This window comes from Bicyclus anynana, chromosome 19 (assembly GCF_947172395.1).
Source record: "Bicyclus anynana chromosome 19, ilBicAnyn1.1, whole genome shotgun sequence".
NCBI lineage: Eukaryota > Metazoa > Arthropoda > Insecta > Lepidoptera > Nymphalidae > Bicyclus > Bicyclus anynana.
The window spans coordinates 1,603,510-1,620,494 of record NC_069101.1 but is presented as its reverse complement, the minus strand read 5'-3'; the positions used below and the strand labels follow the sequence as shown (position 1 = coordinate 1,620,494).

General features: G+C 34.9%; 1 protein-coding gene across 2 annotated transcripts in view; it reads right to left on the bottom strand.

The window, feature by feature from the left end:
- The window catches only part of LOC112050638 (uncharacterized), a 176,937-nt gene that overhangs the window by 78,115 nt on the left and 81,837 nt on the right, over positions 1-16,985 (bottom strand). The gene's annotated exons all lie outside the window — the stretch shown is intronic.

Genomic DNA, 16,985 nt, shown 5'->3' with positions numbered 1-16,985 from the left:
TTCGAGATATCGTGATAAGTGATTTTTTGTAGATTTTTGTAGATTTAGTTTAAAGCATAGAGATAGATAACTTGAACCAGTCTATTGTCTATAGTCTCTACATTTCTTAGTCTATGCTCAATCACGCCTAAGCTACCCTTCGATGGATTTCGGTTGAAACGTTTCCCGAACGTCAATCGGGGATTTCCCGCCATTTCTCACTGACAGCTACCGGATGGAGGAAACTTTTTTTTAAATAGAGTGCATAAATTGAGGCGCGCTCCGGCCGGATATTGAGGTTACCATTTTTTATACGCGATATTTTATTTTTTAATTAGAAATATACACCTCTTCTTTAATTTATCTTAAAATAACAAATAAATTGCTGTTATTAAGTTTACAATAACTAAGTTACTTTAATTATTTTACAAAAAATTCGATTAATTTGAAAAAAAATATCCTGTCTGTTAAGAAGGATCTACTACGTTTAATAATGAAATGAAAATACACTTTATTGTACACCACAAAGAAACATACAATACAGAAAAATAATGGTAAAAAAGAAAACGCACAATAGGCGGTCTTAACGCTAAATAGCGATATCTTCCAGGCAACCTAAATGTGTAATAATGTGTACCTTAAAAATCATACGCGATAAATAAAACCAATTTAACGATATTGGTTAATAATGAACACGTACATTACGTTTTATTACAAAAAGTACCCAACAATTAATAACCAATAAATTATAGTATAATGCAACATGGCAACTCACGTTTAACATGCTACATCATAGACTAAGAGACTGTAACAGTCAGACCTTCCACATTTTATGAAGGCTGAAAGTTCGTCAGCCATACTCCTATCATAGTAAGTACTGTAGCCAATTACAACAGAGTTTGGAATGTGGTAGCTTTGAACATAAAAGATTTCAAAGGCCTAGAACCTCAACCGCTCAAGTATAAAGCGTTTCTTTTTTATTATTTTTCTCGGCACCACTTAACTTTGCATCAAGTTTTCGTTAAACACTGTAAAAGATTAAACCTAAAAAATTAAAAAAAAAGGGTTTTTAGCAGAAGATTGCTTGCCGAAGGATCTGCCATCTGGAAAGATGATTATTTCATGATAATCCATGGAAAATTAAAAAAAATTGCGTTTTATACCTGGACAATTGAGGACCTGCACGCCTATACACTAACTTTGCACTAATAATTTAATGCTAAGTAATAAAAATTACTAACCAGTGTGTTTGACATTGTGATTTTCGTTAACAACGGGCTTAAGGGAATACGAAAATTGCGGTTGGTATTCATTACATGTTAATTTTATTAGGTGGCTAATAGACCAAAGTTAGTGAAAAGGCCAGCTGGATCCTTGAAGCTACTTTTGGAAGTCATCACCATAACAGACTTTTACTTACTTAAGGTAGAAGCATAGGCTGTCAAACTCTCAGCCTTCACATTAGGGGGAGGTCTGGCTGCCGCAGGCGTTCGTTCGTATAAAGCGATATTAAATACGGATAATAACAAGCAATAACTCCTCATCCAACACCCTCGCGTGACGCTCTAGTATAATGCAGGCGATATTGACTTTCGCTTTTACAGCGATATGGATATTGCGTTTTGGAATAAAAAGCGACCTGTCAAACTTCCCCTTGCACTGTTGTGCCGGAAAGTATAAAACACGATATTTTAAATGTTACTTAATATTCATTTTTTTTTAATTGACAAGGGATTTTCGTAGTAGGACCTAAACTCTATGTTACAAAGAATACATAATAGTACAGTTGTGTTTGATTTTTTGGAACGTTTTTTATGCGGCTTACAGTAGAGTGAACTGGCAGAGATCGTCACATACGAAAGAGCTTTACAATCTAATTCAGCGGTTTAGTTGTGAAAAGGTAACAGACAGACAGACTTTCGTAATTAGTATATTAATATGGTTTAATTCAAGCCAATAAAACATCAAACTACTGAATAAGTCAATTTCAAGAATTCGCACAGTTAGGAAATATTTAGTGTTTTACAACTCGCCGGATATGAGATACGCAACCTCACTCACGGCGGGTCAAAGCTCATACATCACACAGAGAAAACCGCACCCAAGACTCTAGTAGTGTGTAATTTTTTTTACAAAAAAAAAAACAAATATTTTTTACTGGATATCAAGTTACAGTTGCAAGTTATGCAATACGGTTCGAAATGGAATAAAAAAGATAACAGATTTACAACTTTGTGAAGGATATAGCTGTTAATCGTGACAGAAATACCGTACCGCACATAAAAAGTCGGTAATTCGATCTGAATCACAAGTCGCGCTAATTCGTGCGCGCGGCAACATCAAACGCAGCGGCCAATTATTTAGTCGGTGCGTACGCGCCGCTAAACGCTCCAGTTGCGATCAGCGGGGGACAAGTCATAGGCGGGCGCGATTTTTACAGTTTTGAAATGATAACTTAGTCAAAAACTATATATACATAAATATATAATGTAATTAAACACAAAATTGTGCAGTGGAGTCGCTAAATTAGGATATTTTTTTGTGATTTTATGGACATTATCTCCTTACCCTTATTCTTAGGTGGGGTCGAAAAAATATCTCAATCTTTTCCATTCGTCTCTATTACTCGTCAACTCATCATCCACTCCTTTTACACACATGTCCTCTTTCACACAATCCAACCATCTTTTCTTTGGCCTTCCTCTCCTCTTATGTCCTTCCACTTGCACATTCAACATTTGAATGTGATTTTTTATGGACATATCAATAGTATATAATAATCATTGATTGCGAATAGGTTGCCTCAAAAACTCCTGGCCTAGCTATCATTTATTATTGTTAATAGGTTATTCACGTATTACTGCGTAGTGAAAACGACTCGTTCATTCTGAAAGGTTTTGAAAGGAAGTACCACCGTCCACAGAAGCGTGCAATTCATAGGTGATAAAGTGCGCTACCTATCCTGACACCCTTCACTGGAGAAGGAATTTTTCATTTTGAACAATTTGTATCTTTAGTGCATACTATTATATAAAGCTTCCTGAACCTTTCGGGAAACTTTGCGACATCTTTTCGTCCGAAATTCCTCAGTGCCTGAAGATAAAGTCTTCGAACAGTGCGTGTTGCCAGTGATGACCTATGGTTCCGAGACTTGGTCGCTAACTATGGGCCTCATAAGAAGGCTCAGAATCACACAGCGGGCGATGGAGCGAGCTATGTTAGGAGTATCGCTGCGTGATCGAATCAGAAATGAAGAGATCCGCAGAAGAACCAAAGTCACTGACATAGCTCAGTGAATTGCGAAGCTGAAGTGGCAATGGGCGGGGCAAATAGTTCGAAGAGCCGATGGACATTGGGGTCACAAAGTGCTGGAATGGCGACCCTTACCAGGTGGACTGAGGACATCAAGCGAGTCGCAGGGATTCGCTGGATGCAGGTGGATCAGTATCGTGATGTTTGGAAGTCCCTACAAAAGGCCTATGTCTTGCAGACGTCCATCGGCTGATATGATGATGATGATGATAATGAAATGAAATGAAATGAACTTTATTTGCCTTAATACACTTAATAAATATACAAGATGGACATACAAAATATAAAGTCACAGTGTATTGCCATACAAATGGCGCGCAAATTTTACAATTTATATGATTGTTTGAGTATATATTACTTACCCACAATCATACAATTGTTTTAATTTAGTGATACAATTTAAATTTGAAATAAGCATACATGTCAAAACGAAATTTAGTCTACGTCAGAGTACATAATACACGGTAAATAATAATTAAAAAATAGAATAATTATAGATTAAAAGAAAGTCAAGCATTAGTCGTAATATTAGAATGTCAGACAATGATTATAATTTATTAGCAAGAAATTCATGTACTGAATAAAATGTTTTACTACACAGCCAGCGAAAGAGATTGGTTTTAAAATTGCGGGTAGTTTGGTTTTTTAAACCTTCATCTAATTTGTTATATATTTTAACGCACATGGCATGAGGTGATTTTAATGACTGTTTTAATTTATATTGCGTTTGACATAACCGAACCTTATTTCTTTTCCGTGGATTTTCATTTATTTTGAAATATTCTAAGTGCCGATGTACGAAAACTGACGCTTCATAAATATATAAACATGGTAGTGTAAGTAGGTTATGGGTCTCAAATATAGGCCTACATGAATCAGTCTGCTCCATAAGAAAAATGCTTCTAATACACTTTTTTTGTGTTACAAACAGTTTGTTTATACTTACAGAGTTTCCCCATATTACGATTCCGTAACGCAGCACAGACATGACATAGCCATGGTAGGCTGTCAGTGCAGCATCAATGGAAACGGTTCGTCTAAGGCGACGTAAGGGGTGTATAAACTTATTAATTTTACCACAAATGTCCTCAATATGATTTTTAAAATCGCAATGCTCGTCAAACTTAATTCCTAAAAAATTTGTACAATAAGCAATGTCAATAATTTCATTATTAAATTCAATGTCAAGTGTCTGATTTTGTCCTCTTTTAGTCTTAAATTGTATACACTTGGTTTTCTTGATATTTACGCTTAGATTATTGTTCTCTAACCAGTTTACAGTTTCCCTCAGTGAAGTGTTTACTTCAGTTTCATGTGTCCGTTTGTCTTCACAAGGTATAATTACTGTGGTGTCATCAGCGAAAAGAATAGAAGGGTGTGATATATTTACAGAAAGGTCATTAATATATAATAGAAACAGTAATGGACCCAATATGCTACCCTGAGGGACACCATAATCATTATTGACATATTGTGATTCGTATAGACATATATTTTCTCCTACTTGCTTTTGTACAACGGTTTTTTGCTTCCTATTACTTAGGTATGACCTGAGCCATTCATGCACATTCCCACGTAGTCCATAATGTTCTAGTTTACATAATAATTTCTGATGATGGACTAAATCAAATGCCTTAGACATGTCTAAAAAAATAACAGTTGCTGAGTTTCCTTTGTCTACTGATTCTATTATTATCTTTACTAACTCAAACATAGCAGTTGTAGTGGTCTTATTCTTTCTGAATCCATGTTGGACGCTATTATAAATATTGAAACGCTCCGCAAAGTTATTTATTCTGTAGTAAATAACCTTTTCGAATATCTTAGATAAAACCGGGATTAACGCGATAGGTCTATAATTATTTGCTTCATCTTTCCTACCTTTTTTGTAGAGAGGCTTTATGATCGATAATTTAAGTCTATCTGGAAATACACCGTGTTCAATACTTAAATTAATCACATGAGATAAAGGTTGGGATAAACTATTAGACGAGCATTTTAATAAGTGGGTATTTAGTTCGTCATACCCTGTTGAACTAGTATTTTTTAAATTCATAATTATTTTTCTCACTTCAGTGTGATCTGTAGGTGCACAATACATGTTATTGGAGTTGGTGTTTATAATATTTCCTATTTTATTCGTAAAGTTCTTATGTAATATATTTGATGTCGTTATGTAATGTCTATTAAGTATGTCACATATTTTCCTAGGGTTTGTTACTTTTACTCCATTATCAGTAATGAATTTAATATTTTGGTTTCGGTAATCTTTACCTACTTTATTTTTAATAATATTCCACGTTGCACTACATACATTTTTGGCTTGATTAATATATTTTTTGTTACACTCACGCTGTCTGTAATAAATACATCGCCGCAGTATGTGGGAATATTTTTTATAGATTTGTGTAACTGTTATATTACGCTTATGCAAGATTCATAATGTAATTTACGTTTACGTTTGGTACTTATTTTAAGGCCTTTTGTGATCCATCTTGCACCACCAATTCCGTTGTTTCTAATTGAGATTCTTATAAAAGGAAAGCACAATCCGTGGAATAATATTAATGTATCGTGTAAAAGATTAAACGCTTTATTTGTATCTCGTTCTTCTAATACATCGTTGAAAGACAGACTTCGCATACAGTTTACAAATATATGAACATTTTCCTTCGAGTAGTCTCTTTTGTGCATGTAGGTTTTTGAGCTATTCTTTTCTTTGATGCTATTAACATCAAAATGTAATGTTTGTGCAGTATTATGGTCAGATAAACATAAATTATGTAATTGTCCTATCGATTCGTTAATATTAGTAATTATGTGGTCAATACAAGATTTACTTCGTGATGTAATTCTAGTAGGCTTTCGTATTTTATGTATAATATTGTAGTTATTTAATATATCATTATACGATTTTGTAATAGAATTATTGTTAAGAGTGTTTATGTTTATGTCACCACAAATAACTAATTTATATTCATTAAATTTATTCGTCAAATTATATAGTATTGAATTTAATTTGTCAAGAAATATATTTACATTTGACTTTGGTGTTCTATATAGACATATTATTATAAGGTTTATTTCTTTTATATATATACCACAACATTCGAAATCATTTTCTTGTGCGGTATCATTTAAGCTTATTATTTCATCAGCTTCAATTCCGCGTTTAGTTAAAATACAGACACCACCTCTTTTAACTTTTTTCCTACAAAAATAAGCTGCAACATTAAAGTTATCGATACAAATGTTGGTTTCATGTCCCGGTAATAAAAACCTGCATGCAATGATAATATCCTGCACGCCATTGTTCGCCCAGCAAAGGAAGCAGCGGTCGACCTTTCGCTTGGACCTCAAGCAGTATTTTTGTTATCGACAGCCCACAGCCGGTGTCGCAACATCAGAGCCGAGCTTTTGGTATTTCTGTTGTGAAATATTGCTTTTTTTACAACGTCGTGTCTATTCTTTATACGGTGCATGCAGATAAGTATCAAGATTGGCTGATCTACGCGACCGTTACCGACTTCCTGTAACACTTTGCAAATATCAAGATCTAAAAAACTTAATCTGTATTTGATATTAGTGTCGTTTGAATGTGAGATAACTTGATTTTGAAATTATGCAGTAACATGGAACCGCATAATTTAGAATTGTTCAGATATAATAGTTAAGTAAGATTTATTTTGGTTGCTGATGTATAATGGTTTGGTTTCTGAGATGGTTAAGAGATCCATGGACTATTAAGTGCTATTGATTATGTGTGAGACGAATATCTTAGCATTTCATGGATTCACAGTGCAGGTGCCGGGTCCATCGCGTGGTAGAGAGAAAAACACCAAGCAAAGTCCAGGACTTGTGACTACTGGATGTAGGGTTAAGGAATTCCTTGAAAGAAATTTACTTTCACCTGAAAATGTGCTAATTTTAATCGTCGTTCTCAACCCATATTCGGCTCACTACTGAGCTCGAATCTCCTCCTCCTCCTCCTCTACACCTGGCCCAATACGGATTGGCAGACTTCACACACGTAGAGAATTAAGAAAATTCTCTGGTATGCAGGTTTCCTCACGATGTTTTCCTTCACCGCTTGAGACACGTGATATTTAATTTCTTAAAATGAACACAAGTGAAAAGTTGGAGGTGCATGCCCCGGACCGGATTCGAACCCACACCCTCCGGAATCGGAGGGAGGGATCATATCCACTTGTATAGGTTCTCGCTATTTTTAATATTAGGTAAATATTTCTAAAAATATAAAAATATACCACACAGTGGAATAAATTGAACCTTAGGACTATCACAAAACCACATTTCCAACCGCTGCGACAGAGGTGTTGCGTTTTAAAATAAAAAGCTCCATAATGAACGTAATAAAAAAAGAAACTGAAACGCATAATGAAAGACATTCGTCACAGCTCGACTCAAGGTTGTAAACCCCCATGGGGTTTAAAAATAACGGTAACACCCCCTCAGATGGCGACAATAACTTTAATGACCCGACATCCCTTACAATGCTATTACTTTGTAATGGTTTTTGGGTTATTTTTAACACGTTTTAGTAGTTCCAGTGGTAATTATGTTTGTATCTTACTACAATGGAAAGGTTTTTTAGTTTTCTCGTTTTCTACACTCAAGTTAGCGCTAAATTGATATCTCACTTGATGTAAAGTGACATTAATAAAGAAAAATTATAGTACTCACCTATATTGAGTTACAAATTATTCAAAACATATCCCTGATTGGTTTCTTTGTTTGGTTGAATGCATTAATCTCAGAATCTATTTGTGCGAATTGAAAAATTCTTTGAGTATCGGTTAGCTCATGTAGCCGTATAGTAAAAATAATCGATTTCGAGTATTTTATTTAGAATCTGTAGCTTTTATTATTTACATCCGACCTGTAGAACAAAGCCGTTTCAGATTTAGTCTAATTATGAAATTGAATATTGAAATATGAAATGTAAAAAAACGGAAAGCGGTACAGTAGTTTCGGAGTTTAGAGTAAATACATAGATATTATTTTTTTATTTCTTGTAATTTCTAGTTACTATAACTAGAAAATACACACTGTTTCTACTCTTTTACTAGATTGAGTAAGTACTAGCGGACCTGGTCAAGCTTCGCTTTGACACAGTGAGCACTTCTTTCCTACCTACTACCCCTACCCTACCCCTGCTCTATACCAACTTCCACATTTTAGGAAAGTGGGGGTTTAGAAAAAGACAAAAAGTAGCCTATGTCAATCTCCATCTTTTCAAATATTTACACTTAAAAATCACGTTAATTCGTCGCTCCGTTTTGCCGTGAGAGACGGACAAACAAAAGATCGACAGACACACACACTTTCACATTTATAATATAAGTAAAAGTATGAATGTATATATAAAGTACTGTTTGCAACTACTAGGTGCCGCACAAATGCAGGTAAACGGTCACCAATAGTAAGAATGACACAGACGTATAATAAGCACTTCAAAAACATAGACATTTTTGCCAGTCGAGTAGGTACTTTTAAAAAGTTGGTCATCGGTACACTTAAAAGCGATTAATAATTTTGCTATTTATTTATATATTTTAATTTTTATTGTAATTGTGTCATTTCTTTTTTTGTTTTTTTTTTTTTATTTCATTATTTTCTTTTCTTTGTATAAAAGCACTTTGTTATATAATTTAATTTGAAAATCATTTTTATCAGCCCCATCTACATTTTGTATAATTACTCGTGGATAGAGATGTGGGTTGTGTATGTAAACTATTTGTTTTTAAATTTACTTTAAGTTTTGTAATATATATTATTGTACACAACTGTTTTCGATCCCAAATAAATAAAATAAAATAAAAAATAAAAAATATTTAAAGTACTAAGTACTCTGTATTACAAATACTTAAACCAGAATTTTCTCGATAAACAGTATCTATCTATTACATATTATAAGTCTACAGTCAATCAATGTTACCCAAACTGCACTTTACAGTTGAAGCGGCTGTTAGCATGAAGTTGTACCGTTATTGTAAAGTTAGTATTGAGCGAGTAAGCACCTAGTTCCTAGTTACCCGCGCCACATGAGCTGGTAGAGCCCATTCTGCCATACACGTCTATTTCTAGACAAGGAAACATTGACTCAAGTGCCTAATAAATAGGGCTGCCAACGCATCAAACGAAAAATATTTGGAGTTTCATCTTTAGGAATATACCATGTAAACTGGTTTAGAATTCAGAGGAATCTCTTATTTTAAAAGTGTTGTTTAATCTGTCTGGTTTTCGCGTTTCGACAAACAATCTCTTCAGCTTTATTATAACAGTGAATATAAATTTAGCTGCTACCAGCGACTACACTCGCGAGAATTTCCAGTTCTAATTATTTTTTTAATTTTGGTTAAATTTTCAAGATATCCTTTGAGATATTTTCAAAAAATCCTCTTTAAATAAAAATATTTTTTCACTAAAAATAATGTGACTAAAAGGGCTAGGTAAATAGAAGTTTTTACAACCGATATAAGGAGGGAGGCTTGGACTTGTAGTAGGCCGTTAAAATAGGCTGATAATTGTAATAATTTGATCCACACATACAAACAGGGCAAATAAAAAATATTATATTGAACTGTTGACAGCCCTAGCCGAAGCCAAAGGAACAGCCAACTCCTCTCAGCCTCGTTTTAGACAGAACAAAACTATCTGCGAATAACAGTCGTTAGTCAATATTGTGCATTAACATTCCAGTTTGAACCTTAACCACTTGCTCTAAGATCGAAAATACGTTTAACGAGAAAACTCAGAGATCGGAAACATCAGTCCTCTTAAAATTCCTTTTGACGATAATTTTATTTGGTCTGTAACGGACTATTAATAAGTTGCATCATTATTTGTTCAATATTTTTTGATCTCACCGGAAATCGAATCCGGGCCATCAGTTTCAATTTTTATAAATGATCTGATATAATTGTTAAGAAGGGTATTATAATGTATCATAATATGTATGACTCGTCAACCCGCTCAGGAGCAGACTGGTGGGTTTACTTATGCTAGCCTCTAAAGATCAATTAAACTAACGGCTTGACGTCCCAAAAAAACTGATAGTGAGTTGGTCATAATGTCATAATGTCATGCACAGCGCGACTAACACACGATCAGTTCTATCGGCTGTCAAGCCGTTCGATTCGTCAAGCCGGCGTCTGAGTTAACTTGATCGTTAGTGGTTGACATAAGCTACAAATACTAATACTATTGATGAATTTATTATTGACAAAGATGCTTGGAGGCAATTTGATTGGTTTCCATCTTCACACGAAAAGTAGAATTAATTATTTGATGAAACATCATCAGATGAAACCTTCTAAAGAATGAGGGTTTTAAAAGAGCAACTGTTGACTTTATTACTGGCTCTTCTCCGCAGAACCTGCATTTCAGACCCGTAGTAGTATTTCCAATAGTAAAACTTGAAATTTTAAAAATGCTTGTAAACTTATTTTGATTTTTGAATCAAAATCAGAAAGTCTCGGTTGCACCCAATGACTTCTAAATTCATCATCATCATCATTATCAACCCATATTCAGCTCACTGCTGAGTGCAAGTCTCCTCTCAGAATGAGAGGAGTTAGTCCAATAGTCCACCACGCTGGCCCAATGCGGATTGGCAGACTTCACACACGCAGAGAATTAAGAAAACTCTCTGGTTTCCTCACGATGGTTTTCCTTCACCGTTTGAGACACGTGATATTTAATTTCTTCAAATTCACACAACTGAAAAGTTTGGAGGTGCATGCGGATCGGATTCGAACCCACACCCTCCGGAATCGGAGATGTCATATCCACTGGGCTACAACCACGCATAGCGTGAGTTCTAAATTACGGTAGGTATATTACGAAATTCAGTTGAATAAAACAGGGTAAATGTACTCGACACCGGGCACTGCCGTCTTGCAAATGCATTTGTCTTGTTCGGGAATTAGCAGACTACGGAGTCTCGACAATGAAACTTTCTAGACTAGAACTTTGCCGAAGTGATGCTTGAATCTGGCTGCAATGATCTAACTTGGTGAAATTATGGTAATCTATTGAGTCACGACTCCGTTCTGTGGATTGTTTTACTGAGATAAACGATCTTTACTTGGTAATGTCTATGACTTCATTAATCAGTTGTTTAATGTAGTTCGTATACATTTTCATCTTCTGTTTTAGTCCCTTACTACATCACATCGGATTTGAGTTATTTTTCTTTTATTCTTTACAAGTTAGCTCTTGACTACAATCTCACCTGATGGTAAGTGATGATGCAATCTAAGATGGAAGCGGGCTAACTTGTTAGGAGGAGGATGAAATCCACACGACATCGTACCGGAACGCTAAATCGCTTGGCGGTACGTCTTTGCCGGTAGGGTGGTAACTAGCCGCGGCCAAAGACCTGGACCAAATTAGGACACCTCTATCGGCCCAGCCGGGAATCGAACCCAGGACCTCCGTATTGTAAATCCACCCCGCCTACCACTGCGCTACGGAGGCCGTCAAGAAAAAGTTAAATTTAAGCTCGCAAAGACTTGTAAACCTAGTAGGTTACATGTAAAACTTTTTTTAGTTTTAAATATTTTTTCAATATAAAAGAAAAAAAAACAGTGTTAAGTGCATAGTTAGAAAACTAAATACAGCAAAAGTAGAATTGTTTCTGATTAAGAATTGTTTTATCTATACTAATATTATAAAGTTAAAGAGTTTGTTTGTTTGGTTAAAAGCGTTAATCTTAGGAATTACTGGTCCGATTGGAAAAATTATTTCAGTGTTAGATAGCCCATTTATCGAGAAAGGCTATATATTATCCCCGTATTCCTACGGGAACGGGAACCACGTGGGTGAATCCGCGCGGCGTCAGCTAGTAAAGAATTTGCCATATCTTTTAAATTTTCCTGTTCCCCTGCGATTAGTCGGAAAAGACTAAACTCCCGCTCCCGTTTAGTCCAGCGGGGATCGAACCATGATCGGTGATGAATCTGGTCTCTTCACCGCTGAGCTATCAGCGATTCATTCGCGGCAAACTTTCAAAGAGTGAAACGAACTGTCACCCGCACCATCCTACATGAAATGAACTTTAAAGCTACTGTTACACATGCTCATTTCAAACACAAAAGCATGCTACTATTGAGCAGTTACTACTTATTAGCATGTGTATCGCAACATTGCTAATAATGAGCATGCTTATTTCGAGCTTGCTCAAGAATCAACAGTCGTGCGATTTATGAGCATGCTACTTGCTGCGCAGGTGGAAAGGGGCGTGCTTTTAGCGCGTCTGAACAGGTTTGATTATTGAGTATGCTAGTCAATCAGCATTGCTATACTGTATTCTCTTCACCTTTATCTCTCCCTGTCTAACACGATACTATAGACAGAGAACGATAGATACAAATTAGCATGTGTAATTGGAATGTTTGCTTTGAGCATGCTTATTCAGGAGCATAATTAAAAATAGCTCTTATTGCTAGCAAATGTAAACTGATGATAAGCATGCTCGTATGGAGCATACTTAATAGCACGTTTTTAGCATGCTATTTTAGAGCATGTGTAACAGTACCTTAAGAGTTTTTGCTTGGCTTATCTGTTAAGCTTGGCATAAACTCTGTAAAGTCAAAACTATGTAACTGCCAGTACATTTGTATTTACAGAAGGAAGTCCAATTCTGCCACGAACTGTCAAAACTTGCCAGACTATGAATTTGTAGGTCCGACTTCCAAAGTTTCGCCGAAACGCGAAAATTAATATTTGAATCGCTCTACAATATTTAATATTAACGTATATTTTCGGAAATATATAAACATGTTTTATCACTGTTAGATTTCCTGTCCAGCCACGATATCAAATTAAAAACATCTAAAAATGGTAATTTTATTTAACACTGCTTTACTAATGTGTAGGACTATATTAGTGTTATAATTTAGTATACTTACCTACGAATTAATAGCTTTTTTATATGCAGATACATATTTTAAATGTGTATATTTGGATTGGAAGAATATTATTGTAGAAATAAGTTTTTAAACAAATTCAACAAGTAAGCCTAAGTAAACGTAACTATAAGTAACTATAGACAGAAATATCTTAAGTGCGTTTACACTTAAGATATTTCTGTTTATAGTAATTTTACTAGCTTTTGGTAGGCAGATCTTCCTCGGACAAATTCTAACACTTACTCTACTACTATTTACAAATAAATATCACACTATCAGCCTTTTTAACGGTCGATAATACAAGGTTAGGACATCCTCCGTATAAGAGTGGGGGAATAGAGCTTATACCCACCACGCTGTTACAATGCGTGTTGGTAATGATAATGATAATGACGTCGGCCGTCATATTAGCGCACTTTCCGAGGTGTTAATACCACCACTTTCCCAACTCCGGGCTTGGAATTTTTTGTGAAAACCTAGAACCTAATAAACCTAGGACTTTGTTATCCGATGTTACATAACTACTGGACTTACGAGGCAATTAATGTCTATACTTCTATACTAATAAAGATTTGCTTGTTTGTTTGTTTGCATCGACTAGGCTCCGAAATTAATGAACCGATTTGAAAAATCCTTTCACTATTATATATATTATTATAAGCTTGACCACGATCTCACCTGATGGTAAGTGTAGATGTGGCTTAAGGTAGAACGCACTTGCCTAGAAGATGCCTATTCACTCTCTTCTTAAAGATGCCAAGGTTGGTTGTAAGCTGAAGATTACCAACTTGTAAGATGCCTGGGTGCTACAGGTTATATTTTGGGAATGGGAACGAGAACTGCGAGAGTGAAACCGCGTGGCGTCTGCTAGTACTAAATAAAATACCAGGTGCGTTTACCCGTTTGATTGAAAGAAAAGGATGTCTCCGGTATCAGGCGATGAAATTGGCGTAAAGCAACGGGTCCCAGCAACCCGATACGAAAGAAATGAGGTGAACGCACCAAATGTCGCCCATAAAGCATTTCCGCCCGATCAACGTCAATATCGCTCCCAAACAGGCAGCTGAGAGGGGTAGATAGGGGGGGAGTGTTTAGCGTAATAGGCCATGATGTTTCTTGTTTAGGGAAGAATGACTTTCTAACTGAAGATCGATGTTTTCATTAATCCTAAAGGCAAATTTCAATACAATAACATAAATTATGACCACTGACAATTTAGCTTTCCATTCTCTTCATTCTCCATTCATTCAGTCTAGTAGTTTCAGAGCCTATAGGTAACAAAACCTCTTTATCATGCCTATTACTTTAGATATACATATATTCTTCGTTTTAAAATAAGTGTGATTAGATTAGTCAAACGCTTAATATCAGAAGTGGGATCGCCCTACTAACATTGCTAATATACTGCCTATTGTTTAATACGTACAAAGAATAACATACATTTCCCCATTCATAATACATTTTCCGCTCATCAATACCCATAGGAGAAAGAATTTAAAAAGCCATTGTATCTGAATACCCCATGAATAGCCTGACGCCATGACCAATGGGGTAAACAATGGAAAATGACTTTTGCTAATGCTGCGCGCCGTTCATATGAGTCTTTTGTTCTTTAGCATTTTTGGACATAAATCTCAGCTGATTGTTATTGTGTGTTAACCTTTATCGGTCATGTGTTGAGATTTTCTTTTAATAAGTTAATTTTAACGAATTGAATTATTAAATATTTCAGGTTGCCTGCTTAGAAATTATCAGTGAAAAGTATTTAAGCTGGAAAATTGAGGACTTTTTAATTGAATTCAAAAATGGAAGTTCCACAGAAATTACTTGATTTATTTTTCTAATTTCCGCAAAGAAAATGAAAATGTCACCCAGGTCTAATAGAAAATGTTTATGGCCTGAATATTCGACAGTTAAAGGAGTATTTGTATTTAAGCCATATGTATTTATGTCTGTCCAAAATTTTCCCAAAAGAGTACTGATTTTATTTGCATGACTTTTTATTTGGATTTGCATTTTTTTTTCAGGGAAGGCTTTTTTAATATGAAAATATATAAAGGAAATTTGTATTTGTTAAAAATAATCTTACTTACTTAATTCAAGAGAATGCATTCTTCTTTATTAAATGAAATCGATATCTATATTATCTTTTAGCCTTTAACTGACACATCTTTTTATATTACATCAAGGTTAGTAAATAAAACTTTTATATCAAGCTTAATTTATGCAAGTGGAAGGTCATAAGAGGAGAGGAAGGCCAAAGAAGAGATGGTTGGATTGTGTGAAAGAGGACATGTGTGTAAAAGGAGTGGATGATGAGTTGACGAGTAATGGAGACGAATGGAAAAGATTGACATATTTTTCCGACCCCACTTAAGTGGGATAAAGGTAAGGAGATGATTATCAAGCTTAATTTATTAAAAATAAAATTAAATGAACGTGACCGAAGCAAACTCAACTGTTAAGAGTAGTATTAAAATGTATGTAGTTTTAGAAAGCAGAGCAGGAGCTAGGACCCTTGGCAATGTTATACGGTTCCAGCACCCAGTTTGCTAACTAATTCGAGAAGTATCCTTTGAAATGCTAATATACTGCAGCATAGGTATTGTAGCTGAGTGACACGTAAAAGGAGCACTGACAGACTAGACAATTTATACAATTACATATGAATGAATGCGACAGTGTCAGTTGCAGTGAGTTACTACGTAATAGAGAAAATCGTCACTACTGCGCTTCGTTCAACTGAGGCGATATCGCCACACTTCGTAGTTTTTTTTAGTTATGTAGAGCAAAACGCGTAAGTGCTACTTAATTCATGGCGCAAACGACGTATTGGTACTAAGAAAACAATATTGTATTAGAGATTTTGTGCTGTTTTTTAATAGACTTGTTTTAATAATGTTTAAGGACTGCAGCAAATACTTCAATAATCCAGGCGACATGATTTTTGTTTGGAACAGCTTCTCCAGTACATACTAACTCAATGGTCAGTTGTTAATTTTATACCACAGTTTCGCCGTTTATTTCATTTTATACTGTGTTCCAATCCAATTTATAATTTTAATGAGGTTTATCTTGGTGATCTTGAAGCTTTGATTAAAATTTATATTTATGTTATTATTGCATTAATTATACTAGCAACTATATATATTATGCTAATTTACGTGGGACCAATTTGTGAATGTACCTAATTAAGGTTTGATTTCGTGATTTCATTAATCACTAATTTTTATTTAGTTATATGCTAACTAAATGAAAACGTGTCGTTATTTACACAGCCTATCATAAAGTGTTCCAAAAGTAGAAAAGATTTTCTTCAATAACTTTGTAATAACTAATTCTTATATGAACATTTTATAATTAATCTTTACAGTAAAAAATATAAGAAGGAAAATCATTCTTTTTCTTTATAAGGTCTCTTCTCTGGTAAAATGACTATAACGGCCAGTTTCTTCATCGCAAGTAACAGTCAAAGTAACGTCATAAATCAAAAGTGACGGTCTTATTCATTGAAAAATAAAGTCTTCTTTACTACTTACTACTTTTACTGTTACTTTAGCTTTACATGAAGAAACTGGCTGTAAGAGTAGCAGTCAACTCCGTAAAATATCGACATCTATCAAAAGTCATTTTTCTCACTCTCTCAGTCATTGTATGTTGAAAGACTTCTCTAGACGAATCCAAATATAGGGCTGCATCTCAGTTTTGGAAACACAATTGCATGCAAAAAAATCACCATTACGAAGACTGCACTGCCAG